Raw genomic sequence first — 27,537 nt, forward strand, 5'->3', positions numbered from 1 at the left:
AAAACAAGGATTTTACATATATGTCAGAACTATTCTGTTTTCTATCTATATTTGTGCTAATGTATTTTATATATATCTATCTTAGACACTATGCTTTAGTTCTAGGGGTAGGAAATAAGAAATTATTATTTCATATGTTAAAACACCATACCCCAATGCTATTATCAGGGGCTGGAATTATGATTTTCTTTATTTGTATTATGGTATACTAAATTTAGATATTTGTATTATTACTGTCTTGAAAGAACTTAATGATGTAGTTTAGATTTTTAGTCAAATGTATGTATTATTTAGCACTTTTATGGGTGAATAGCCCAAATAAAGTATTATGATGATGATGAATTGAGTGGGAATATTAAATCTAGCCACTCCAAAGTACAACACGTTTCCTGCTTTTCCTTACATCAGAGAGGAAATAGCGAATCGAAATTCTCCAAAGTACAACACGTTCCCTGTTGTTGCTCACATTGGAGTGAGAATAGTATATTTACCCCCTCCAAAGTTCAACACGTTTCCTACTTTCCCTTACACCAGAGAGGGAATAGCAAATCTAAATTATCCAAAGTACAACAGTTTCCCTATTGTTGCTTAGATTGGAGTGTGGATAGTAAATCTGACCCGTCCAAAGTCCTACACTTTCCCTGCTTTTGCATATATTGGACTTACAGTAGTAAATCTGATTTCTTCAAAGTCTTCTACAGTAGTTGATTTAGGATTATTTATGATTTTAGATTATATTTTGAATTTTTCAATTTTATATAAAAATATATAATAGTAAACTTTTACACATTTTTTGTTGATTGTGTATTAATTAAAAAAATGTATATGATATATGTTGCTAATATATGTGTTTGTTCATTTTCATATTTAAACAATTGTTAATAATTGTAATCTCGTTTTTCAATTGTTTCAGTAATGTTCATATATTTTTTTAATTTTGCCTAAATATACACACAAACACACAAACATACATACATACATACGCACACCTGTATATATATACATTTCATTTTGAATTTGCATTAATAATACAAACTATTAATGTTTAATTATATTATTATATTGTAGGTTAGTGTTTTAAATAAAGTCCATATAAATTATATTTATGTATATTTCAATATGCTTGACTTTCTTTTGATGATATTCTGATCATAAATATGTTTTTCAATATGTTGGTAGTATGCATGCAAAGGGCCTAATTTATGATGTTTTGGCGCATGGCAGTACGGCAAACCACCTTGCTGCACTGCCCAATGCCAAAGTGAAAGGGCAGGACTGCACCGTGCATCAGCAATGCAATGCATTCCTGTCCTTTCTGTGTGTGCTGGTGCCATTTTGGCTGCCTAGCAGCAATGTAGGCACCCTTACACCATGCTGCAAGGGTGCCTCTGTTGCAGGTTGGACTGTTTTTGTTCAGAAGGAGCCCTTTCCTGCCAAAAAACAATCCTTTGAGGCGTTTTCCTCTTTGTATGTGTGCTGCAGAATTCAATACAGCACACATGGAGGGTAAAAAACAAGGAGAAATAAACATGTTTCTCTTCATTACGCCTCACCTCGGGAAGTATACAGATTTGTTGCTTCTCCAGGTTTACATCACTTTGTAAAACTGGTGCAATGTCAAATTCCATGGGTGTTGCCTGGGAAAACCCACTGCAACACCCATGGAATGCCTCCTGGGTGCATAGTAAGGCAAGGCAGCGATTTGAGCCCTTACTCATTATTTATGATGCCGCTCAAAGCTACGCAGGAGGGCATTGCGTGTCTTCATACATTTTCATGAGAACCCTACGTCACACATGTACCACTTTAAGTCCTGCAAAAGTGGGACAGGGATCTCATAAATAAGCCCCAAAGTTTGTAAACTTGATATTTTGTTTACATTGTTTCTGACACAATAGTCATGTGTCACAATATTTTTGTAGACAATATTTGGCATACAACCCAAAGCAGGAGTACAAAATCACAAGCCAGGGGTAGAAGCTGCTATACATAAAGGACCCCGCCAGAGTGAGGTGATCTCAGACTATAAAATGGCTGAGACTATTGCGGGGTACCTTATGGCTGAAGAGAGGTAAAGCAGAGTGACTTGTTCGCACATTGGTCGTGAAGAATGCCCATGAAGCCCTGCTGGTGTTGAATGATGGCAGAAACAAGTTGACCTCTGGTACGGGTATATTTGTTCTTAACCCCTAGTCCTGTTCTCTTTTTAATCTGTCCTAGTGTACCACTGAATAAAGTTATTAGGTCTCATGAGACAGTTTTAACCCCTTCACTTTCTTTTGCACTTTGCCCCTTTCTCACTCACCTCTTTGGCCTCCCCCATTGAAAACACCTCAGCTCCTCTCCACTGCTTTCCTTTTGGTGGAGAGTCGTATCTCACACTAGCAACCTTTCAGGCCCGGTGTGAGGGGGTAGCCCAATGATGAAGCATGCCACCTTCGGGTGAGTAAGGGTTCTCGGCCTTAAAGACCTTATCTTCCATTAACAATGCCCCTAATTTGGTTTGAGAAAGTATCTTTTTGTGAGTTAAATACATAATTGACGCCCATGTGTGATAACTAGAAATCACACATTTTCCAAGCTTTTGGGACTTTACAGGAAGCTAGTGTTAAGGATTTATTGGTGGTTTATTTATTATTTAAAAACCTTATTTATTTAAAGAGCGATGGCCCAAAATCTCCTCTTTAAGTTGTTGGTCACTCAGTGTTTTATGACTTAGGTACTCCGACTAAAACTAGTGACAAGGTAATATAATTTTTCCATAGGCTTGAGCATGCTGGTATCTCTTGTTTCTCTTGGCCTTTCTAAAGTGTCTCTGATTCCATTGTTTCAGAGTAGAGATGCTGCCATCAATGTTACTTCATTGAAGTGATTGGGATTGTGAAAAATACGAGTATGGCAAGTAAACTCTGCGCATCCTGCAGAAAAGTGGTAAAAGTGTGCCATGTAGTTTGTACAGGACCAGTGCCCACCAAGCCTACCACCAGCAAGAATCACCTCAAGTGCATCCTGCTCAACACCCGCTCCATCCACAGACACGCTGTCGAACTCTGGAACCTCCTAGACACAACTGCACCGGACGTCGCCTTCCTCATGGAAACCTGGATGAACGCATCCTCAGCCCCCGACATCGCCATAGCAATCCCGGACGGCTACAAGATCACCCGGAAGGAATGCACCAACCAAACCGGAGGAGGCATCGCCATCGTCCACAGAAACACCATCCGCATCTCGACCAACTCGGAAGACACCCTCACGGCCGCCGAACACCTGCACTTCCAGATACACACCGACCCCAGGACCACCATCAGGGGCACCCTAATCTACAGACCCCCGGGACCACGCACCCAATTCAGCGAAACCATCGCAGACTTCATAAGCCTACACGCCCTCGCCTCCGCAGACTACATCCTCCTAGGGGACCTCAACTTCCACCTGGAGAACAACAATGACAGCAACACCACCCTACTGGACAACCTCGCCAACCTCGGACTCAAGCAACTGGTGAACACCCCCACCCAGTACGTCGGCCACACGCTTGACCCCGTCTTCTCCTCCAGCAAGCACATCTCCTTCAGCCCCTCCACCGGACTCCACTGGACAGACCACAGCTGCGTCCACTTCTCCTTCAAGAAAACCGCAACCCACCACCACCCGCAACTGGCCCCACGCAGAAGCTGGAGCAAGATCACCGCCGAGCAGCTCACCACCTCCCTCAGCCAGAACCCTCCCACCACCGCGACGGACCCCAACGAAGCCGCCCGCAACCTCGCACAGTGGCTCACCAACTGCGCAGACGAACTCGCACCACTGAAGAAACCACCCGGCAGACCCCACAGCAAGAAAGCCTCGTGGTTCACGAACGACCTCATCAACTCAAAGAAAACCTGCCGCTCCCTGGAGAAAACCTGGGGCCAGAACCAAACACCAGAGAACATGACAGCCCTCAAGAACGCCACCCGGAAGCACCACCAACTGATCCGTACCACCAAGAGAACTACGTACAAACAGCGCCTGGATAACAACACCCACAACAGCAAGGAACTCTTCAGCATCGTCAAAGAGCTCTCCAACCCCAGCGCCTGCAACAACGACATCACACCCTCGCAAGACCTCTGCGACTCCCTCGCCTCATTATTTCACCGCAAGATCGCCGACATACACGGCAGCTTTGGCGCACAGACCAACCACCCAACCACCGAACCAGCGAACCCAACCTCCACCCTCTGCACCTGGAACCCGGTCAGCACCGAAGACACCACCCGCAACATGAGCACCATCCACTCCGGCTCTCCCACCGACCCATGCCCACACCACATCTTTAACAAAGCCGAATCCATCATCGCACCCCAACTCCGCGACGTCATTAACAGCTCCTTCGCATCAGCTACCTTCCCAGAGAGCTGGAAGCACGCCGAACTCAGCGCCCTCCTGAAAAAATCCACCGCGGACCACACGGACCTCAAGAACTTTCGACCCATCTCGCTCCTCCCGTTTCCTGCCAAGGTCATCGAGAAGATGGTCAACAAACAACTCTCCACCTTCCTCGAGACAAATGGATCCCTCGACCCATCACAGTCTGGCTTCCGAGCAAGCCACAGCACTGAGACCGCCCTCATCGCAGCCCCCGACGACATCAGGTCTATGCTCGACAACGGGGAACCACCGCACTCATCCTCCTGGATCTCTCAGCAGCCTTTGACACGGTATGCCACCACACCCTGATACAACGCCTCAACGACACCGGAATCCAAGGCGCGGCCTTAGAATGGATCACCTTGTTCCTCGCCGGTAGAACCCAGAGAGTCCGCCTCCCCCCATTCAGGTCCGCGGCTACCGAAGTCATCTGCGACGTCCCACAAGGCACTTCGCTCAGCCCCACCCTCTTCAACGTCTACATGAGCCCCCTCGCGGCCATCGCACGCAAACACAACCTCAACATCATCTCCTACGCCGACGACACACAGCTGATCCTCTCCCTCACCAACGACCCCGCCACCGCCAAGACCAGCCTCCAGGAAGGAATGAAGGACGTCGCGGAATGTATGAAGCTCAGCCGTCTGAAGCTGAACTCAGACAAGACGGAAGTCCTCATCCTCGGACCATCCCCCTCTGCCTGGGATGATTCCTGGTGGCCACCTGCCCTGGGCTCCGCCCCCAAACCCACAGACCACGCGCGCAACCTGGGCTTCATCCTGGACTCCTCCCTCACGATGACCAAGCAAGTCAACGCCGTATCATCGTCCTGTTTCAACACCCTACGCATGCTCCGGAAAATCTTCCGTTGGATCCCCACCACAACAAGGAAGACGGTCGCCCAGGCCCTCGTCACCAGCCACCTAGACTACGGGAACACCCTCTATGCCGGAACCACAGCCAAGCTCCAGAAAAGACTACAGCGCATTCAGAACGCCTCGGCAAGACTCATCCTGGACATCCCCCGCCACAGCCACACCTCTGCTCATCTGAAGAATCTACACTGGCTCCCGGTCAGCAAGAGAATCACATTCCGACTGCTCACCCACGCACACAAGGCTCTCCACAACGCGGGCCCCATGTACCTCAACAACCGACTTGAATTCTACCTGCCAACCCGTCAGCTCCGCTCCGCCAGCCACGCCCTTGCCACCATCCCACGTATTCGCAAAGCCACCGCCGGAGGAAGATCCTTCTCCTACATGGCAGACAAGACATGGAACTCCCTCCCCACCCACCTCCGGCTGACACAGGACCATCTCGCCTTCAGGAAGCAACTCAAGACCTTGCTCTTCGAGCAGTAGCGACCCCCCCCCCCTCCAGCGCCTTGAGTCCCTACTTGGTGAGTAGCGCGCTCTAAAAATCCTTTGATTGATTGATTGATTGTGGTGAATTTTGGAAAAAAACTGTTGCATATCTATTACTTTCATAGACAGCACATTTTCAGTGACATGGCCTCAAAATATGCACTGATAAGCAGTTTTAATGATAAAATCATAGCACACAAATGATAATGTGTGAAAATCGAACTTATGCAAATATTTAACATTTGTTTAAATTTTCGTTTCCATCATCAGTCAGAATTTCCAAAAAGGTATTTTAGTTGTATTCTACTAACTACTGGTGATGCATTTTGAAACATTTGTACTCTTGATTTACAGGTATTTAAATGTTGTTGTGTGTTAGATAAACTCTGACATCTTACAGTCTTTTCTTTCAAACTCCCTGTACCGCAGCAGGATTGTTAGCTTACAAAATGGGATATTATTGCAGACAAAGAAAGAAAAGTAAACACCAATCTCCATTTTAAAAGTATACGCAGAAATGTTTTGAAGACAGCCTGACATTTGACTTTTGTCCTTGAAAGCACAATGAATGTGTCAAGATACAAGCAAAATGTAAAGGCATTTTTATTGCTCATTCACCTCCTAAACTCCAACATGGTTATTCTCTAGCTGCTGCAGCACCCCCAGCACCTGTACCTCTGGTGCCTATGAGTAGAGGCAGAAGCGGAAAACATCAAGAAATTCCAAGGCTGGATCACCACCTGCACCAACTCTCCGGTCCCCTTAATGCATAGCAAAACAGCAAAGAGAAGAAAACAAGGCAGCTGGTATACAAAGGAACCCAGGTGGTGAAAAAATACTGCAAATAACTAGAGCACAAGTGGAGATTGAGCCAAGACAGAACAGGCAGGTACATCCCCAAATCTGTTCTGAGATGCTGCCACCAACAATTCTGGAAAAGAAGAAAACATCACTCAAAGACTGCATTGACGCCGCCAGCAAGAACTAAAATAAAATCCTTGCCATTGCCACAGATTTCAGTATCCCTAAATCTACTTCTGGCAACAACACTTCCCTAGAAGACGTCTGCAAACAAGCTCTCAGAATTGTTCTGCAAAAAGATATCAGATATATAAAGCAACAGTGACCCTCAACCAGACTACAATGAACTCATAACAAGCCTTCCCATCTCAACCAAAGGATGAGTCCTGACCACATGGCCGCCGTACCATGGACAAGACCACCATCACCATTAGGCCTATCCACACAGGGCCCTGACAGACCTTCTGCTGTATCCATGACTGCGGTACAAAAGGGGGTGGTGATGGACGGACCATCTGAATGAATCAAACACTCACACCCAGTCAAAAGATCTGGGTTTAATCCATCACCGTTCTTTAGCCCACTCTGCCACCCCAGTTCAGACATGGCTATATGCAAATTAGTCTGACCCTGTGCCTCATGGGAACAGTCCAGCCCGAACTGCCCTGGGCTCCGCCCCCAAACCCACAGACCACGCGCGCAACCTGGGCTTCATCCTGGACTCCTCCCTCACGATGACCAAGCAAGTCAACGCCGTATCATCGTCCTGTTTCAACACCCTACGCATGCTCCGGAAAATCTTACGTTGGATCCCCCCCACAACAAGGAAGACGGTCGCCCAGGCCCTCGTCACCAGCCACCTAGACTACGGGAACACCCTCTATGCCGGAACCACAGCCAAGCTCCAGAAAAGACTACAGCGCATTCAGAACGCCTCGGCAAGACTCATCCTGGACATCCCCCGCCACAGCCACACCTCTGCTCATCTGAAGAATCTACACTGGCTCCCGGTCAGCAAGAGAATCACATTCCGACTGCTCACCCACGCACACAAGGCTCTCCACAACGCGGGCCCCATGTACCTCAACAACCGACTTGAATTCTACCTGCCAACCCGTCAGCTCCGCTCCGCCAGCCACGCCCTTGCCACCATCCCACGTATTCGCAAAGCCACCGCCAGAGGAAGATCCTTCTCCTACATGGCAGACAAGACATGGAACTCCCTCCCCACCCACCTCCGGCTGACACAGGACCATCTCGCCTTCAGGAAGCAACTCAAGACCTTGCTCTTCGAGCAGTAGCGACCCCCCCCCCCTCCAGCGCCTTGAGTCCCTACTTGGTGAGTAGCGCGCTCTAAAAATCCTTTGATTGATTGATTGATTGATTGTGGTGAATTTTGGAAAAAAACTGTTGCATATGTATTACTTTCATAGACAGCACATTTTCAGTGACATGGCCTCAAAATATGCACTGATAAGCAGTTTTAATGATAAAATCATAGCACACAAATGATAATGTGTGAAAATCGAACTTATGCAAATATTTAACATTTGTTTAAATTTTCGTTTCCATCATCAGTCAGAATTTCCAAAAAGGTATTTTAGTTGTATTCTACTAACTACTGGTGATGCATTTTGAAACAATTGTACTCTTGATTTACAGGTATTTAAATGTTGTTGTGTGTTAGATAAACTCTGACATCTTACAGTCTTTTCTTTCAAACTCCCTGTACCGCAGCAGGATTGTTAGCTTACAAAAATGGGATATTATTGCAGACAAAGAAAGAAAAGTAAACACCAATCTCCATTTTAAAAGTATACGCAGAAATGTTTTGAAGACAGCCTGACATTTGACTTTTGTCCTAGAAAGCACAATGAATGTGTCAAGATACAAGCAAAATGTAAAGGCATTTTTATTGCTCATTCACCTCCTATACTCCAACATGGTTATTCTCTAGCTGCTGCAGCACCCCCAGCACCTGTACCTCTGGTGCCTATGAGTAGAGGCAGAAGAGGAAAACATCAAGAAATTCCAAGGCTGGATCACCACCTGCACCAACTCTCCGGTCCCCTTAATGCACAGCAAAACAGCAAAGAGAAGAAAACAAGGCAGCTGGTATACAAAGGAACCCAGGTGGTGAAAAAATACTGCAAATAACTAGAGCACAAGTGGAGATTGAGCCAAGACAGAACAGGCAGGTACATCCCCAAATCTGTTCTGAGATGCTGCCACCAACAATTCTGGAAAAGAAGAAAACATCACTCAAAGACTGCATTGACGCCGCCAGCAAGAACTAAAATAAAATCCTTGCCATTGCCACAGATTTCAGTATCCCTAAATCTACTTCTGGCAACAACACTTCCCTAGAAGACGTCTGCAAACAAGCTCTCAGAATTGTTCTGCAAAAAGATATCAGATATATAAAGCAACAGTGACCCTCAACCAGACTACAATGAACTCATAACAAGCCTTCCCATCTCAACCAAAGGATGAGTCCTGACCACATGGCCGCCGTACCATGGACAAGACCACCATCACCATTAGGCCTATCCACACAGGGCCCTGACAGACCTTCTGCTGTATCCATGACTGCGGTACAAAAGGGGGTGGTGATGGACGGACCATCTGAATCAATCAAACACTCACACCCAGTCAAAAGATCTGGGTTTAATCCATCACCGTTCTTTAGCCCACTCTGCCACCCCAGTTCAGACATGGCTATATGCAAATTAGTCTGACCCTGTGCCTCATGGGAACAGTCCAGCCCGAACTGCCAAGCCATGTCTTCCCTGGACCGGAAACAAGCTTCCGAGGACCGGTTTCTGGCATTCCAGCAGTCTTCAGCCCGGCTTGCTTGAATCCAGTGGCAAAGTGAGCAAGGGACTCACGTCTGAGCATACCCTGCCACATTTATGGCGGACAAAAGCGGTACAAAAGGGGGTGGTGATGGACGGAGCATCTGAATCAATCAAACACTCACACCCAGTCAAAAGATCTGGGTTTAATCCATCACCGTTCTTTAGCCCACTCTGCCACCCCAGTTCAGACATGGCTATATGCAAATCAGTCTGACCCTGTGCCTCATGGGAACAGTCCAGCCCGAACTGCCAAGCCATGTCTTCCCTGGACCGGAAACAAGCTTCCGAGGACCGGTTTCTGGCATTCCAGCCGTCTTCAGCCCGGCTTGCTTGAATCCAGTGGCAAAGTGAGCAAGGGACTCACGTCTGAGCATACCCTGCCACACTTATGGCGGCCAAAAGCGATACAAAAGGGGGTGGTGATGGACGGAGCATCTGAATCAATCAAACACTCACACCCAGTCAAAAGATCTGGGTTTAATCCATCACCGTTCTTTAGCCCACTCTGCCACCCCAGTTCAGACATGTCTATATGCAAATCAGTCTGACCCTGTGCCTCATGGAAACAGTCCAGCCCGAATGCCAAGCCATGTCTTCCCTGGACCGGAAAAAAGCTTCCGAGGACTGGTTTCTGGCATTCCAGCCGTCTTCAGCCCGGCTTGCTTGAATCCAGTGGCAAAGTGAAAAAGGGACTCACGTCTGAGCATACCCTGCCACACTTATGGCGGCCAAAAGCGGTACAAAAGGGGGTGGTGATGGACGGAGCATCTGAATCAATCAAACACTCACACCCAGTCAAAAGATCTGGGTTTAATCCATCACCGTTCTTTAGCCCACTCTGCCACCCCAGTTCAGACATGGCTATATGCAAATCAGTCTGACCCTGTGCCTCATGGGAACAGTCCAGCCCGAACTGCCAAGCCATGTCTTCCAATGTAGAACCGGGTTATTTAAGACCGAGCGGTGCCAGGGGAAACGCCCTAGTCTCCGGGTACACCTGTCTTAGAGTACAGAGACACGGTGTACTTCTTCGTGACGTCAAAGATCAATTTTATTAGCTGCAGCCAGTAACAGATATCCTAGAAGTACAACACGGTGTATGTTCTCAGGAGACTGCTCAAATTTACAAAGCTAGTCATCCCTTTTATTCCAAAAATTATGCTTCAGGCAAACATTCCTTATTTACAATTGACCATACACATGTTTTCACGAAAAGAAAAAATCAGGATCATGATGACAAGTCCATTTTTCAGTTTGTCCAGCCCACAATCAACTATTGGTCAAACCTAACATTCTTCATCAGATTGGTCGATTGAACCCACCATAAAAACGGGCACATCCCCATCGTAAACGGCCCATAAAGAAAGGAGCAGAGACAGGTGTGAGCAAGATAAGACATAGTGATGTGCAATAAAAGGTGTGATGGTGTCTTGTGTCTTCTTCAGTAATCTTGATCAGCTACTGGGAAAGGAACTGGCTTAACAAGTTTTGGCTTCAGACAAGAGGGTCGCTCGCTCAGGTCATTCAGAAGTCAGCTAAAGTGTAGGTGTGCTTGGAGACTCGTTTGGGCACTGTCATCGGCCTATGTGAGGGCAACCACAAAATGGCTGCCGTATACAAAATGGAACCCGAGGGTTCAGAACGGAATCCCTGATTTCATGGTGATCTCGTCGCTCGAATATGACGAAAATGCTCGTATACCTTACACTTGCCATTTTCGGTCTAATGAAGGCAAAATCGTCATGATACGACGACTTTTATGAAACGGTTTCAGAATTTCAGTACCTCACTTCCCTGGACCAGAAACAAGCTTCCGAGGACCGGTTTCTGGCATTCCAGCCGTCTTCAGCCCGGCTTGCTTGAATCCAGTGCCAAAGTGAGCAAGGGACTCACGTCTGAGCATACCCTGCCACACTTATGGCGGCCAAAAGCGGTACAAAAGGGGGTGGTGATAGACGGAGCATCTGAATCAATCAAACACTCACACCCAGTCAAAGGATTTGGGTTTAATCCATCACCGTTCTTTAGCCCACTCTGCCACCCCAGTTCAGACATGGCTATATGCAAATCAGTCTGACCCTGTGCCTCATGGGAACAGTCCAGCCCGAACTGCCAAGCCATGTCTTCCCTGGACCGGAAACAAGCTTCTGAGGACCGGTTTCTGGCATTCCAGCCTTCTTCAGCCCGGCTTGCTTGAATCCAGTGGCAAAGTGAGCAAGCGACTCACGTCTGAGCATACCCTGCCACACTTATTGTGGCCAAAAGCGGTACAAAAGGGGGTGGTGATGGACGGAGCATCTGAATCAATCAAACACTCACACCCAGTCAAAAGATCTGGGTTTAATCCATCACCGTTCTTTAGCCCACTCTGCCACCCCAGTTCAGACATGGCTATATGCAAATCAGTCTGACCCTGTGCCTCATGGGAACAGTCCAGCCCGAACTGCCAAGCCATGTCTTCCCTGGACCGGAAACAAGCTTCCGAGGACCGGTTTCTGGCATTCCAGCTGTCTTCAGCCCGGCTTATTGAATCCAGTGGCAAAGTGAGCAAGGGACTCACGTCTGAGCATACCCTGCCACACTTATGGCGGCCAAAAGCGGCACAAAAGGGGGTGGTGATGGACGGAGCATCTGAATCAATCAAACACTCACACCCAGTCAAAAGATCTGGGGTTAATCCATCACCGTTCTTTAGCCCACTCTGCCACCCCAGTTCAGACATGGCTATATGCAAATCAGTCTGACCCTGTGCCTCATGGGAACAGTCCAGCCCGAACTGCCAAGCCATGTCTTCCCTGGACCGGAAACAAGCTTCCGAGGACCGGTTTCTGGCATTCCAGCCGTCTTCAGCCCGGCTTGCTTGAATCCAGTGGCAAAGTGAGCAAGGGACTCACGTCTGAGCATACCCTGCCACACTTATGGCGGCCAAAAGCGGTACAAAAGGGGGTGGTGATGGACGGAGCATCTGAATCAATCAATCACTCAAAAGCACCGCTTTTGGCCGCCATAAGTGTGGCAGGGTATGCTCAGACGTGAATCCCTTGCTCACTTTGCCACTTGATTCAAGCAAGCCAGGCTGAAGACGGCTGGAATGCCAGAAACCGGTCCTCGGAAGCTTGTTTCCGGTCCAGGGAGGGCATGGCTTGGCAGTTCGGGCTGGTCTGTTCCCATGAGGCACAGGGTCAGACTGATTTGCATATAGCCATGTCTGAACTGGGGTGGCAGAGTGGGCTAAAGAACGGTGATGGATCAAACCCAGATCTTTTGACTACGTGTGAGTGTTTGATTGGTTCTGATGCTCCGTCCATCTCCACCCCCTTTTGTGCCGAATCCATGACTGCAACAAGGAATTCACCCACATCAGTTCTCATTCCTATTCTCAACACCTCCATCAACTCAGCCATCTTCCCTGACAACTGAAAACACACCACTGTCACTGCCCTTCTCAAGAAATCACCGAAGGGCCAAGCCAAGCGCACCAATTACATACTGATCTCCCACCTACTATACCCAGCCAAGCTCTTAGAGAAGCTCATCAACAGATTGCTCATCAACCTCCAACTCTTCAGAAGGAGACACAGTACATATTCAGGCCTAACCACAGCATGGAAATAGCACTAATCAACCAAACAGACAACATTTGCATGATCCTGGACAGAGCCGAGATGGTAGCCCTCATCCTACTGGAACTCTTGGTGGCTTTTGACACCTTGTTTCACTCCATCCTCATCGAACAGCAACAGGAGATTTGCATTCAAGGACCTACCCTTCACTAGATTTCTTCTTTCTTGATGGGAAGGACACAGACAGGCAGCCTAGCACAGTGCATCTCGGAGGCTCAAAAACTGAACTGGAGAGTGCCCCAAGGTTCAAACTAAGTCCTACCCTCTTCAATACATATATGATTCTACTGGTTAACATCATCCCTATCCTGGACTTCAACATCCTTTCATACGCTGACAACACGCAACTCATATTGACCCTTAGCACAAGGAACACGTTTCCACCTGCTGGACTGAAGTGACCACCTGGATGAAATCCAACTATCTTAAGCTCAACACCAACAAGACAGAAGTGGTGAACTGTGGTAAAGACATCCTGCCTTGGGACTTCTCCAGGCAGCTCTTGGACTAACATCCACCCTCATACCCCATGGCAGGCACGTCAAGATCATCAATGACAAGAAACTTGACATAAATGCTTTCACAACATCCTGCTTCCTCACCTGGAGGATGCTGAAGATATTCAAATGTCTCCTGAGTAGGAACAGGAAAACCCACTTCTTTGTCACCAGAAAGCTGAACTATGGAAACTTGGTATATGCCGGATTCACCAAGCACCTTCACCAGAAGACTGCAAAGAACACAGCAGGCAGCCTTATCCTCAGGCTTCCACACAGGAAACACATCAAATCACATCTCAGAGAGTGCCACATGCTCCTAATAAACAAACACCCTCAATTCAAACTTCTTATCCCACATTAAAAGTACTGCACAACAAGTACTGACTACGACAAAGTGCTGGTCATAGGAGACCTGAACTACGTAACTAATGAGACAGATGGGGGAATGCCGTCCAAGGAATTTATGGAGTCTCTCGCCTGCCTCAACCTTACTCAACATATCCACAACCCCACACACATCAAAGGCCATACTCTCAACCAAGTGTGGTCCATCAATGTCACTCTGCACAACTTGGAAGTTCAACCACATGCATGGTCAGATCATTCTACTATTAGTTTCAATCTTCATGCTCTGCAACTGATTACACATCCTTCTCAGTCTCAGTCTAGAAGCCCCTTCAGAAATTGGAACTGTGTCAACCTGAAAGAACTATTGGACACGCTTTCTTGTGAGCAGCCTGCCCTCGAAGGAGTTTTAGATAACTGGGAAAGAGAGATCACTGACTGGCAAAGGGAGGCCTTTAGTCTCCATGCTCCTCTACAGACTAAACTTTCCCACTCTAGGCAACACAAAGCATTGAAATGGTTCAATAAGGACTTGAAGATACTTAAACTTCATGTACGCCAAGCCAATCGGGAATGGCAAAAAACCTATAAAGCTGAAGATAAAATTAATTATACCGCAAATTTGCACACGTATGAAACAGCCATTCTGGAGGCTAACAGAGCCTTCTTCACTAATAGGGTACTCGACTCTGACAATGGCTCTAAAAAAAAATCTTTAAGATTGTGAAAGAACTATCTAATTCAAGTCATGTGACCCCGCCCTTCAGGTCTAGCCAGGAACTTTGTAATGACCTGAACTCCTTCGTGGGAAAAAAAAAAATTATTCCATCGACTTTCACAACAGTAGAACACTAGACAGTATGGTCTATTCCAATTCTTTCTCCCTTAACATCTTCCCTATGTTAGATAAGAAACGCTTTCCGGATCTTGTAGTAAAGGTCAAACCAGGCTCCCCCAAGAAGGAATGCCCCATTAACACCCTGAAAACAATCTATTCGTTCTTCCCTGACACTTTTCTTAAGTTTCTTAATTTCTCACTGTCCCACAGCACTGTACCGTCAGCTTTCAAAGAGGCCATGGTCATTCCACTTAAAAAAAACAGGGCTTGGATCCCAAAAAACTGGATAATTACAGACCCATATCACTTCTCCCGTTCCCAGCTAAATTGCTGGAGACTCATGTAGCCATCTATCTTAGTTCCTGCCTGTAAGCCACCACGTTTTGGGACACCCATCAGGTAGGCTTTCGTCCAGCACACTCCATTGAATCTGTGATTCTATCTGTTATGGATGATCTTAAAGGACACGCTGACATTGATTGCACTCAGGATCTGATCCTCCTTGACCTGTCTGCGGCTTTTGATACCGTGAACCATAAAATATTATTGGACCGCATTGCCACAGCAGGTCTCGGGGTTCGGCACTTGACTGGTTCAGATCCTTTTTAGAGGACCACAAACAGTCGATGTGGCTCTCGCCTTTTAAATCAAAAACTGTAGCATTGAGCTGTGGGGTTCCACAGGGCTCTTCCCTCACACCGATTCTTTTTAACATATATATATATATACACTCCTTGATTTCTAGTCTTCGGCAGATTGGGGTAAAGATCTTCAATTATGCTGATGACATGCAGCTAATGTTTGCCCTGGAGAACTCCACTGAATCTAAAGACTTCGTCAGAAGTTCAATGATGCATGTAATAACTTGGATGATCAACAACCAATTAAAGTTAAACTCTGAAAAGACTGAGATAATTGTTCCCAGTAGTAAACTAGCTCATTGGACTTCCTCCTACTGGCCCCTGAATTAGGTGTGGCACCTACTCCTAAAACAGTGATAAAGAGTCTGAGCCTTCATATTGACTCGGATCTCTCTATGACTGCCCAAATTGGCTCAGTTACATCTTCTTGCTTTGTCCAACTCGGCAAATTGCATAAGATCAGACACTTCTTTAGTAAAGAGGCCATTACCAAATTGCAGTAGCCCTTATTCTATCTAAAATTGATTACGGTAATGCCCTTTACTTAGGCCTCCCACAATACCAGAGACATCTGGTTCAGATGATCCAGAATCAAGCAGCTAGAATCATCTACCTTAAGGACATACGCTGCCACATCACCCCCTTGCTTAAAGATCTCCACTGGCTCCCAGTGGAGCAGTGAGCTATGTTCAAAAACTGGCTGTATTCATTTTTAATCTACGCAAGAAACTGTCCCTAGATTCATAGTCTCACTAATCTGTAAGCACTCACCCCAGTGCACTCTGAGATCTATGCATCAGAATTATCTGACGGTGCCCAGAATCAGACGTAAACGCAGTGGTGGTACCCGGTTCTCTTATCTGGGCCCAAAGCTCTGGAACGCACTTCCTACTTACCTCAGGCTTGAGGTTGATTACCTACGGTTCAGGAAGCAACTTAAGACCTGGTTGTTATACCCATGTAACATAACATAACATAACACAGACCCAGACTTCATGATGTGTCACACCTCCTACCACCAACCATCCAGCACCTCCTCTCAACCTTGATCCTACTTACACATATCCTTTGCATGCACAGAAACAGAGCCAGGGATCGAGCTTCCGCTTACATCACTCCTTAAGTCGGGAAAAACAACTCACTTCACTTCAGAGCCTCCTACTTGGTCTATGAGTGCCACAGGAGTCTGAAGTCCTGGCTCTTTGATTACCTACTTCCCTGCCCTACGAGGCAAGGCTACTACAACTGCTCAGTGCCAGCATATCCTCATGGGTGATGGTGCACCTTAAAAATGCTCATAAGATGACACAACACAATATATAATGTAATCACCACAACTACTGCATTTACATAACATTCTGGTTTTTAAATGGTAGTGTGTATCCACTGCTTAAATATTTTAATGTGCCTCTCCATTTGCAAACATCACTTATTTCATCATTTGACCTTGCTTCCTCTAATGTTTGTGCACCACTTTATTCTTAAAAGGCCATGTGTTGTGGGGGATTGGCTGCACACGTATTGTTTTAAAAAAAAATCTTTTTATTAACAGTTTTTACATAATAAATTCATTCCCACCCACCACTCCCCCCATCTCCCCGACCAAGATCATGTAAAAAAGAAACAACTTATTACATTCATAAATCTGAAATGAATCCATTATATTTGCATTTCCTGAACGCAAAAAGAGAAAAAGAAATAAACAGACAAAATACATTCATGTATGTCTCTGAATCCACAGCGAGAGCGGTGCCCAGATCCGCATGCCCCTCACTCTTTTTTTAGCTCCTTTGTTTCTATAGATTGCCATTTCCAGACTACAGGTCGCTAATAGTCTAGCCCTCCATTGTTGGAATACCGGTGGATTAGGATCTATTCAGGCTGAGGCGATACTAAGTCGGAGTATTGCCATGGCCACAAATATCAATCCCTGTGTGTTTGTCTGCTGTTCACCATGCGCTACCCCCAGCTTCATTTCCTCTGTTGAAACTTCTACTCTTATTTGGCATACTTCTGATAGAAATTCCGATATATCTCTGATCAGGCCGGAGAGCATGTTATATGTGGCAAACATATGAAAAATATCAGCCCCATAGAGTGCACAGCGAGGACATGTAGTTCCCTTCCCTGTTCCCCATTTGGCGATTTTCTTAGGTGTGTAATACAGGGAGAAAAATGTTTTAGAAAATTGTGCTATCGACATTAGCGAGTTTAGGGCTAAATCATAAGCCAGGCGGGGGATTGTAGTATGAACTCCCAGCAGGACCTGCCAAACAGCGCATTGTTTATCCATATCATCTGGGGAGGCTAGATTCAATATTTCATAAATTTCCGCAATCCTGGGGGTCGGTTTTTTACACAGATTATCAATTAATTGATTATTCTGGAAATTCTCCCGCCCGCCAGTTTTCTTTATTAAGAAACCTCTGACCTGCAAAAACTTAAAGAAGTCACTATGGCTAATATTATATTCCTCATGTAGGTCTTCAAACATCTTAAGACAGCCTTGTTTATAGAAACAGCCCAGCTGCACCATCCCTACCGAGACCCATCTGTTTATACAGCTATCATGAAATATTGGGGGTAGATCATTATTGCTGCTCACTGGCGTATAAATTAAAAATCGCCCCAACCCCAAAATCTTACGAACACATATTGTAATCAAATTGTACTTTATTAAAAAATAACTGAAAATGATTGAAAAAAGGTTAAAATTGAGTTTTATATAAGTATGGTAGTAACATTTTAAATTACGTTAAACAAAATCTTGAAAATTATCTGAAAACCAAAGGTTAAAGTGAAGTTATACATAAGTCTTTAAATATAAAATAATATAGAGTTACAAAACAAAACTGAAAATCACTAGTTGCTTGTACCTGATCTAAGTATAACTTGCACCACTATGATGCACTGATTATAACATCAGATATAAGTGGGTGCACATGTCAGGTCGAAACTACAGTTCAAACTGCACACACAGACACTAAAGTGGGAAGTCTGCGGCATGTTTGGAATGCTACCAAGTGGGTGGCACATTCAGTGCTGCAGGCCCACTAGTAGCATTTGATTTACAGGCCCTTGGCACACCTGGTACACTTTACTAGGGACTTACTAGTTAATCATATATGCCAATCATGGATAAGCCAATCACCAATACATTTTAGACTGAGAGCATACGCACTTTAGCACTAGTTAGCAGTGGTAAAGTGCCCAGAGTCCTAAAACCAACAAAAACAGGTCAGAAACAATTGGAGGAAAAAGGCAAAAGATTTGGGGATAACCCTGCAAAAAGGACCTGGTCCAACAACAAGCACACTGAAATATACTTTCAACACCAGCAGCAGTTTGTCAGTCAACTCTCTAGTGTACTACTGCAGCTTCCCACAGTGCATAATAAACAACTAGAGCACAAAATGTGTCTTTATAACAACAATGGGGCACATCGGAAGTCATATTGATTTAATCAAAGCTGTTAAACCTAAGCATTTCCTTTAGGAATACACAAAATGACAGTGTTTGTTTTGTTATAGGAATTAGGGCTAATACTCTAGGAAGCTAAAATTAGGATATGTTTTCTATGAGTTCTCAAATGTATTTCTAATCCATGCTAGCAAAACATTTTGAAATGCAGATTGAAATGAACTTTCAACACATGCAACAGTCTGTCAGTTAACTCTATAGAGTTCTACTGCAGCTTCACACAGTGCTCTAATAAAGAGAGGTATCTTTTTGTTGTTGAAATTATGGTTAATGGTCTAGAAACTAAAATAAGGACACGCAGGTGGCAGGGGCAGTGGCAGCACAATTGACCACAACAGGGGGGACGGTGTAGAGACACATACAAAGACAATGGAAATAGGGGATAGGGGCAACAATCTGATCACGGAGGGCAAGAGGGACATCATAGGGGCAGGAAAAGCAACCACGCCATACAGGTCTGGCTGGCAGGGACAGAACAATGGATTGTGGGGGGGCGCGAGGTGGCATGGGAACCCACACAGAGAACAGAGGGTGGGGGGGTCTTTGGCAGGTGCAGCAAGCTGATATCCAAAGGGAAGCCGGCATGGGAAGGGGTAGCAAGCTGACCACGGAGAGGAGGCAAGAAGGGAGTGTCATTCAGATAGAGAATGGGGGACTGGTGGGAGGGTGACAGAGGCAGCAAGCTGAAAAAGAAGGGCAGGCAGGCAGAGTGAGGGCTAGAACAAAGGACCATGGAAGCCAGGAGGGAGAGTGCAGGGCACACACGGAGAATAGTAGGTGGGAGGGCGGGCAGCTGCAGCAAGCTGACCATGGATGCAGACTGGCGTGGGCCAGGACTGTGCAACAAACCATGGAGGGCAGGATGGATGGGACAGGGGCATGATACATAGAGAACATAGGGCAGGCGGAAGTGGGCAAGAGCATCAAGCTCTCCTTGTTACTATCCATGTTTATGGATCACCCTTTGCATACTCCAAGCGTAGATTAAAGTCAAAATAGCTGAACACAATATATTTGAGGGCTCGAGGAATTTTATGAGCAAATACATATTAAAAATCTATATTTTTGAGGGTGCTTACAATAGGCATGTCTTCTGAACAATAGAGGGTTCGAGCCCATAATCAGCAAGGCTAGGCCAATTCAAATTTGAAAAGGATTTTTTTTCTCTGGAAACAACTTATCCTTTTTTACAATCCGATTTCTATTCATGTCCAGATTCAAGAAAATATCTTTTCGACTTCCAAGGACGATCTAGAAATACTTTTGTCTCTTTTTCGGACACATCAGCATCCTTGGGTGGTGAGACTGACACCTCAGAAGGTAATCAACAGTCCAATCATCCAACAACCAACCGCAACAATCTTTTTTAGTCAGAGGCCCACAGAGACCAAAAGGAAGAAACAAATACCAAAACCAGTCATGGGAGATGACAACCAGATGACAATACTACAAAACCTAATGCCGTCACTAATTTTTAATCTATCAGATCACTCCCTTTCAGATGCAGAACAGTCCATCCTTAAAAAGGATCTCTATTGTGTTCCCACAAAATAAACTGACCTTGTGAAAATGAAAACAGAGGTTATTGAATTTTGCAGGAATAGTGAGGTTGAAGTCCTTTTTTCTGGAAAATGAATTTCCAACTAACATTGAAACAACTGATTTTGGAGAAAAATCCACCTTTTGTCCACCCGCGAATAAAGGTCCGAAAGACATAATAACTTTTGAACTGGTGATTTTATCTGCAATTTCACAAATAGAAGGGAAAAGGGATTTTGTGAAACATAACATCTCAAAACCTGAAAAAGAAGCAATATTTTCACTCAAATCTGACAATTCTATAATAATAAAACCGGCGGACAAGAGTGGCTCAATAGTGGTGATGAGCACCACAGACTACCACACAGAGGTCCTAAGATAGCTCCAGGACACACAATGTTATGGGAAAATTGAGAATGATCCAACACTAGATATTCAAGGTGAACTCTTGCCACTCCTTGAAAATGCTTTGGAGCAAGAAATAATTGGACAAAATGAATTTGGTTATTTGAATAAAAACACCCAAGGATCCCCTTGTGATATGTTCTTACAAAAATGAAACCCATCCACCGGGCCATCCTATTGTGTCCGGCTGTGAATCAATATTGGAGCCTTTATCAAAATATGTTAATTTCTTTTTAAACTCCTTCTAGGAAAAGGTACCTTCCCAGCTTCAGGATACAACAGACTTTATAAATAAAATAGAAGCCCAAGATTTTTCATCTAGTAACCAATTACTGGTTACTTTGGATGTGGTGTCCTTATACACCCAGATAAATCAAGAAGATGGACTAAGCACAATTGAAATTTTTGTTGAGCTAAAACCAAGACCAGTGAGGGTCCCTAGTGAATTCATAATGCAACTGACTAGTTTTGCACTGAAAAATAATTATTTCAAGTTTGACAGTGACAACTGTCTTCAGACCAAAGAGACCGCCATGGGCTGTCCCTTTGCACCGGAATTGGCTGTTTTATACATGGCAAAATGTGAAGAAAGATTTGTCTATAATAACAACCCCTTTTCTGACCAAATTTCCAAATGGATGCGTTACATCGACAATGTCTTCTTAATATGGAATGGGGAGTCAACTGAACTATTGGCATTTCACGCTTGGTTGAATGAACGCTCACCAGGTATCAAATCCAGTTTGAACTATAGTTCCAGTAAAATGATATTCTTGGATGTGGAGAGTTATGTTTCCCATGGCACACTTATTACAACATTACATACAAAACCAACAGATAGAAACAAAGCCCTCCATTATACAAGTCACTATCCACTCAGTGTGTGTGACAACCTCCCCTTCGAACTGTTCCTCGCGGTGAAGCGTAACTATACAGTGAAAACTGAATACATGCACCATGCGAATAATTTGCTGGAGAAACTGAAATTGCGAGGTTACCTTAAGAAAGTCTTTAAACATGCGATAAAATGAGCTTGGTGGACGCCAAGAGAAACCCCTTTACAGAGAAAAAGAAAAAACACCACTGAACGTCTTGTATGTGTGACGACCTATTGCTTGCGCACAAACTTTCTTAAAATGATGATCGGACAAAATTGACTCTTAGGGGCCGATTATGATGGCGGATGGACCTGAGTCCGTCCGCCACCATAGAGTAGGAGGGACCGTCCGCAGGGGCAGTGGCGGTCCCTCCGTGCAAATGTTAAAAATGAAAGTTGTGCATTTGCATGCACAAAACCGCAGGCACCGCGCGGTGCCTGCCGCTTTGTGCAAGCAAATGCAGGGGGGTACCATAGGTACCCCCCATGTGCACCCCCCAACCCCCCTTCACCCAGGGGGCTCGCAACGGGCCCCCGAAGTGAAGGTTTGTATGCTTTTCCACGGCGGAAAAGCCGCCGCGGAAAAGTATACATCTTACGCCATCCTAATATGGCTGGCGGTGTCTGATAGACACCGCCAGCCATGTTAAAGCTTTTCTGCCGCGGTTGGAAGGCGACCGCGGCAGAAAAGCTGCGGACAGATTTCAAGACCCACCGCCATCCTAATATGGTGGTGGGTCTTTTGAGGCTCCACAGAGGATTATCCGCGGTGGCTTCTGCCGGCCCGGAGGATGCAGATAATCCTCCATCATAATATGCCCCTTGGTTCAAAAGGTACATACATCTTTCAGCAAGTTTGTTTGCCCTTAAAATGGACAAAAGCGTGGGCAACCTAATTATTTGTGCAGCGGTACCCAAACCACTGAATAGAAGTACATTAAGGTCACAACTGAGCCTTCCACCGATCACTGGACACCACAAATGTGGCACCTGTGGAGCTTCCCTCAAACAATTGAAGGAGCACTTCTTTCCTTTACAAATATCAAATGGAAACACAATGTTTTTACTAACTGTAAAACAAAAAACGTAGTTTATGGTATTATGTGTCCATGTCCGAAACTTTACATTGCGAAAACAAACCAAGAAGCCTGCCAGCGCATAATACAACACATGTACAGTATTTGGTCAACCATTGGATACTCAACAATCACACTGTAAATGAATTAAAATGGACTATTTTATCAAAAATGGAGAAGGACCCACGAGGTGGAGATATGGAGAGACTATTGATAACAAAGAGAAGCCATGCGGATTGTGAAATGTAATACTGCAGTGGATGAGTTAACAAATCATCTGTAATTTACAACATATGATACAAAACCTTTGCCCACAGATTTCACACTCAACTAAATTTTCTGTCGATTTTTGAATGACAGACACATCCTGTTTTCTCTGGTGATAGTACTGCAAGAAAATGACACAGTACAAAAAAAGCTAAAGTTTTCTACCTCAAAATAAGAGACATCTTTTTCTCACTATGAGAGACTGTGCTTCACAAAAAATGATGAATGGGGCAAATGAGAAACCTCAGCGTCTACAAATCCCATGTTGCACCATATTTGCTGACTTTTTTCGAAATGGTGAAACACGCGCCCCACCAGACTATAGATAACAACTTGACATAGTTTTTAGATCGTTATGATAATCCTCTTTGGACCGCAGGTATAACTGCAAAGTTTTTCTGTCTGTTCTTTCACATTTCTAAATTGTCTTTTCCAATGGGACACCATAACATGTTTTGACACATTAAGTTGAAAGCTAATGCGGTCATGTGACCATCCAGGTCGTGCAAGCCTGTGTCGTCATAAATAGGCTGCACACGAAATGACTCAATGCTGCTGGCCTGGAACACGTCACACAATCAATATACAGACAGCATTCATGAAGAATTAAATCAGGTATGCGAAACAATAATTCCTTTTCTTTTTGGTTTCCGGTCTAATCTATGGAAAAACTGCGGTCTGGACCCTCTACTTATGCAGTTTTATTCTTTTTAGAGTAATACAAATACAAGACTTTTGGCTGCAGACTTGGTGGGTCACACAAGAGGTGCTCGGCTAGCTCATTAAACGTCCTCCCTAGGTTTGGAGAATTCTTTCCATGCTATTAACCCCAAACTTATTGGTGCCGAATGGGCCATTTTTTTACCTTTGTTTTTCCTGGATCCTCTCTTTTAGCCAAAGACATATCACCTTCAAAAACACGATCTCCACCAACTCAAATAAAGATATTGAAGTTATCTTGATGTGAGCCACTGCCCCGCATTTTCAATAAAATTGAATTAAGTGCTCTAAACTGTCCCTTGGGATAAGAATTCTTCTTCCATTATCCTTTTAGTTTACTAATTAAATCCTTTTCCTTATTTCACCCCCTTTTTATTCATTTCAACAGTTTATCTACAACATTCTATTGAGGTGGCATTTAAAGAAAGCCCACACAAGGTAATTCAAAGATATTGGTTCTCTTGGGTTGGAGTGCTTGGTGAGTTGTGTGAATAAGTGGTAACACGTGCACCCCTTTTTCTATTTTTTTCCTTTTTTTTCTTTTAGCTCTTCCTTGTTCCAGGTCCTGAGGAGAACCCCCCTCAAAGTGTATCAGGGGTTTGAAACGCATCAACCTTTTTCCATTTGACCAAACAAGTACACTTTAATTTTGATTATCAGGTCCACTGTGTGCCTAACGAATTCCTTAATTAAATCCCAAAATACAGAAGTATATGTTTAACTTTGGAAACCTGAATACGATACTGTTTGTCTAATGTCCCTACAGGGATTGTGTTGTTTTTCAACAATTTGAAGACTGCCTTTTTCTAAATAATCTTTCAACCCTTCACTTGGGTCTTTGTCTGTTTTTCTTTCTGTTTTTCCATTCATTCATGTAATTGTCTATGTTTAAAAATTCTTTTGGAACTTGAGCTTGTTTATGTGCTGAATGTTTTGTCTAAATGTGTTAATTAATGTCTTGTCATATATGTGACTCACGATTAATGTCATATATGTTTGTAATTTAATGTGGTTCACGCAAAATCGTTGGAATTGTTCATTGAAATAATAACATGAACTGATAACGTGATTCTTGATGAAATTGAAACTTTTGACACACAAAAAGAAAAATTAAAATAAATTTTTTTTCAGTCACTATGAGTGTCACATGTGATTGGTAGAAGTTATCAGCAGAGTAAGCATCGGTATTGGCAATTGTGTTGTTGTTATAGAATAGGCATGTCAGCATCACCCTGAACATGATGTTTACAATGATTGTATGACTATCATAAAAAAAGTGATATTAGGGCAGAATTGCTTCTTTTTTTATCAACTGTTATGGCGCCACATAAATTGATGTGGCAGTTTATGCTTTTTATTTTTAGTCTGCTTTGACTTAGATCCTTTTAAGGGTGTAGAGTAAGCCTTAAACTATTAAAATTGCTTGAATATGAGCAAGCGTGCTGCTAAGTTGTACATTTCTGAGCATGTAATGCATTCCATATTAGGAAAGTTGCCATGTAGTAGAACACAACTCATGTCTAAAGTAGTGGTGGGCAAAGAATTACGCTCCACCGACAGAGTTCGCGGAATTTTGCCCACTGGCGGCTCGCCAATGGTAGACCTCCTCCTGGTAAGTTTTCTAATCGCGGGTGGTCATGGCAGGTCACGACCGCTTGCGTTGAGAAATCTGCCATTCTTGTTGAGGAAGCTGCAGCTCAAGTAGAATGTCTACTCGAGCGGCAGAAAGCAGCAGCAAACTCTGGTGCGAAGTGTAGTGCAGTTTGTGCTGAATTTATAGTGTGGAACAAACTCCCGGTGCTAAAAATAAGTGCAAGCAGCTCCTCTTAACAGACTCACCTGCTGGCGGAACTCCGCGGAGAGCAGCAGAGTTTTTCTGGTATTCTGCGAACTCCACCCAGGCCTAGTCTAAAGAAGTGTCATTTGTCAGACGTTTCGCCCAAATACATGAAATGTCTAATTTTTATATGAATACATATTTGAAACAATGCAAGAAAATATATTTACACCGAAGTACAGCATAACCTTAAAATTAAAGATTAAGAATATGATTGCACCTTGATTTCCATTGTATGAAAAAGGAAAAACATATTTAAAGAAATATTCTCTGATGGAACATAAATTATTTGAAACCACTCACATAGACTTCTAGCTTGCCAAATGAAATATTTTTCATCATCTTAAACTACAAATGGCCTTTAGAAGAAGCATTCTTTTTCAATAATTGCAAGCTGATATCTGGAAGTCTGCACCGTAGTACAATGGAGAACAGCATTCTGTCATAAATCTACAAACAGAGAATGAATGAGGGCCATCGTACAGATAGTAGTACAATCAGATTATAAAAAACGGTCAAAAACCTGGAGGAATATCAGAGGTAACAGCCCGGTGGCTTTCTACTAGCATGCATCCTGGGCTTACAAATATTGTTATCAACGTCAAAAAAACTTCACCAAGTAAAATGTTGCCCTGTCCTATGATGACAGTATGTTTCCCTGATAAATATATTAACATTTAAAGGTAAGAAGTTTAGACAGTTTTTGATTATAGTCTTTAATACTTTATGTAACGTGATGCCTATGCACAAAAATTTTCTGTACACTAAAATTATTTTTTGGTTTTGCAGTTTAAAATCTCACTTTCCATAACCCCATTGTATGGTTGCACGCCTAATGCTAGGGAAGTCCTTAATGTCAGTCATAGGAAACTTGAAGTAACCATGCTAACTGTCAGTTTGTTAGTTTATACATGGTGGATGCAGATATGTTTAATGAGGTGGGGTATGTCTTTCTCCGGGGTACAAAACACCTGTAGATTAGACCCAAGCAAAATTATTGTTACGCTGAAAAAATCTGGTGTCAATTCTGACATTACACTTATTATGTAAAATACCTGATATTGTGCAATTACGCCATGTGACATAGTTTTCCCTCTGTTTGAGAAAAAATCCTATTGCACAGGTATAACATGAATGAACAGAAAGTAGGAAGCATGTGAAATTTAAAGCTAGTTTTAGTGCAAAATAAAGTTTAACTTTTTTTTTTACTTTTAAAAAAATTATAAGAAGAGTTTAAAATAAATATATAGTTTAACAAAATGTACTGAATGGTAAATTATTAAATAAAAATAACATTGTTATTGCAGGTGAGTCATTTTGTAAATTATATTTATAAATTGTTTAGGAATTAATATATATCTAAATTATTTTATTATTTTATTGATATTGTGTGCTCAAAATTGCATTTTATTATTTCCAGGTTATTAATAACTATTTTTAATTCATTTACATTTATATTACATATAGTCAATTATCCACTTCTGTGGCAGAGATCTTCAGCAACAAATGACAAGTTACTAGTAGTAAATTTAAACTCATTAATTCTGTTGCAGGAGGATCCACCCCCTAATTGAAGGTGGTGGAGAAATGTAAGTCTGCACTTAGGGGCCTACTACGATGTCGGTCGGATGACTGTCCAAGTGGCCATCCGACTGACATCGTAACAGCATGAAAACAGCCTGACACGACAGGATGGAATCCACCCGACTAGCAGTTCCACCTGCCAAATTAGGATGTGCCAACCCTATAGACAGTCGGTAACATAGATTTTTCCATTACAGCTTGTGGGGCAGCCAGAAAAGGGCCGCAGCACAAGCTACAATAGAAAAATGGGTGTTTTCAAACATCCATGCACCTTGTGCCAGGCACCATGTGGTGCCTGCCACACAATGCCTCTTAGCATAGGCCGCGGGGACGTGGGGTCCTGCTAGGGGCCCACAGTCTGTT

Source organism: Lissotriton helveticus, chromosome 3_1 (assembly GCF_964261635.1).
Source record: "Lissotriton helveticus chromosome 3_1, aLisHel1.1, whole genome shotgun sequence".
Classification (NCBI taxonomy): domain Eukaryota; kingdom Metazoa; phylum Chordata; class Amphibia; order Caudata; family Salamandridae; genus Lissotriton; species Lissotriton helveticus.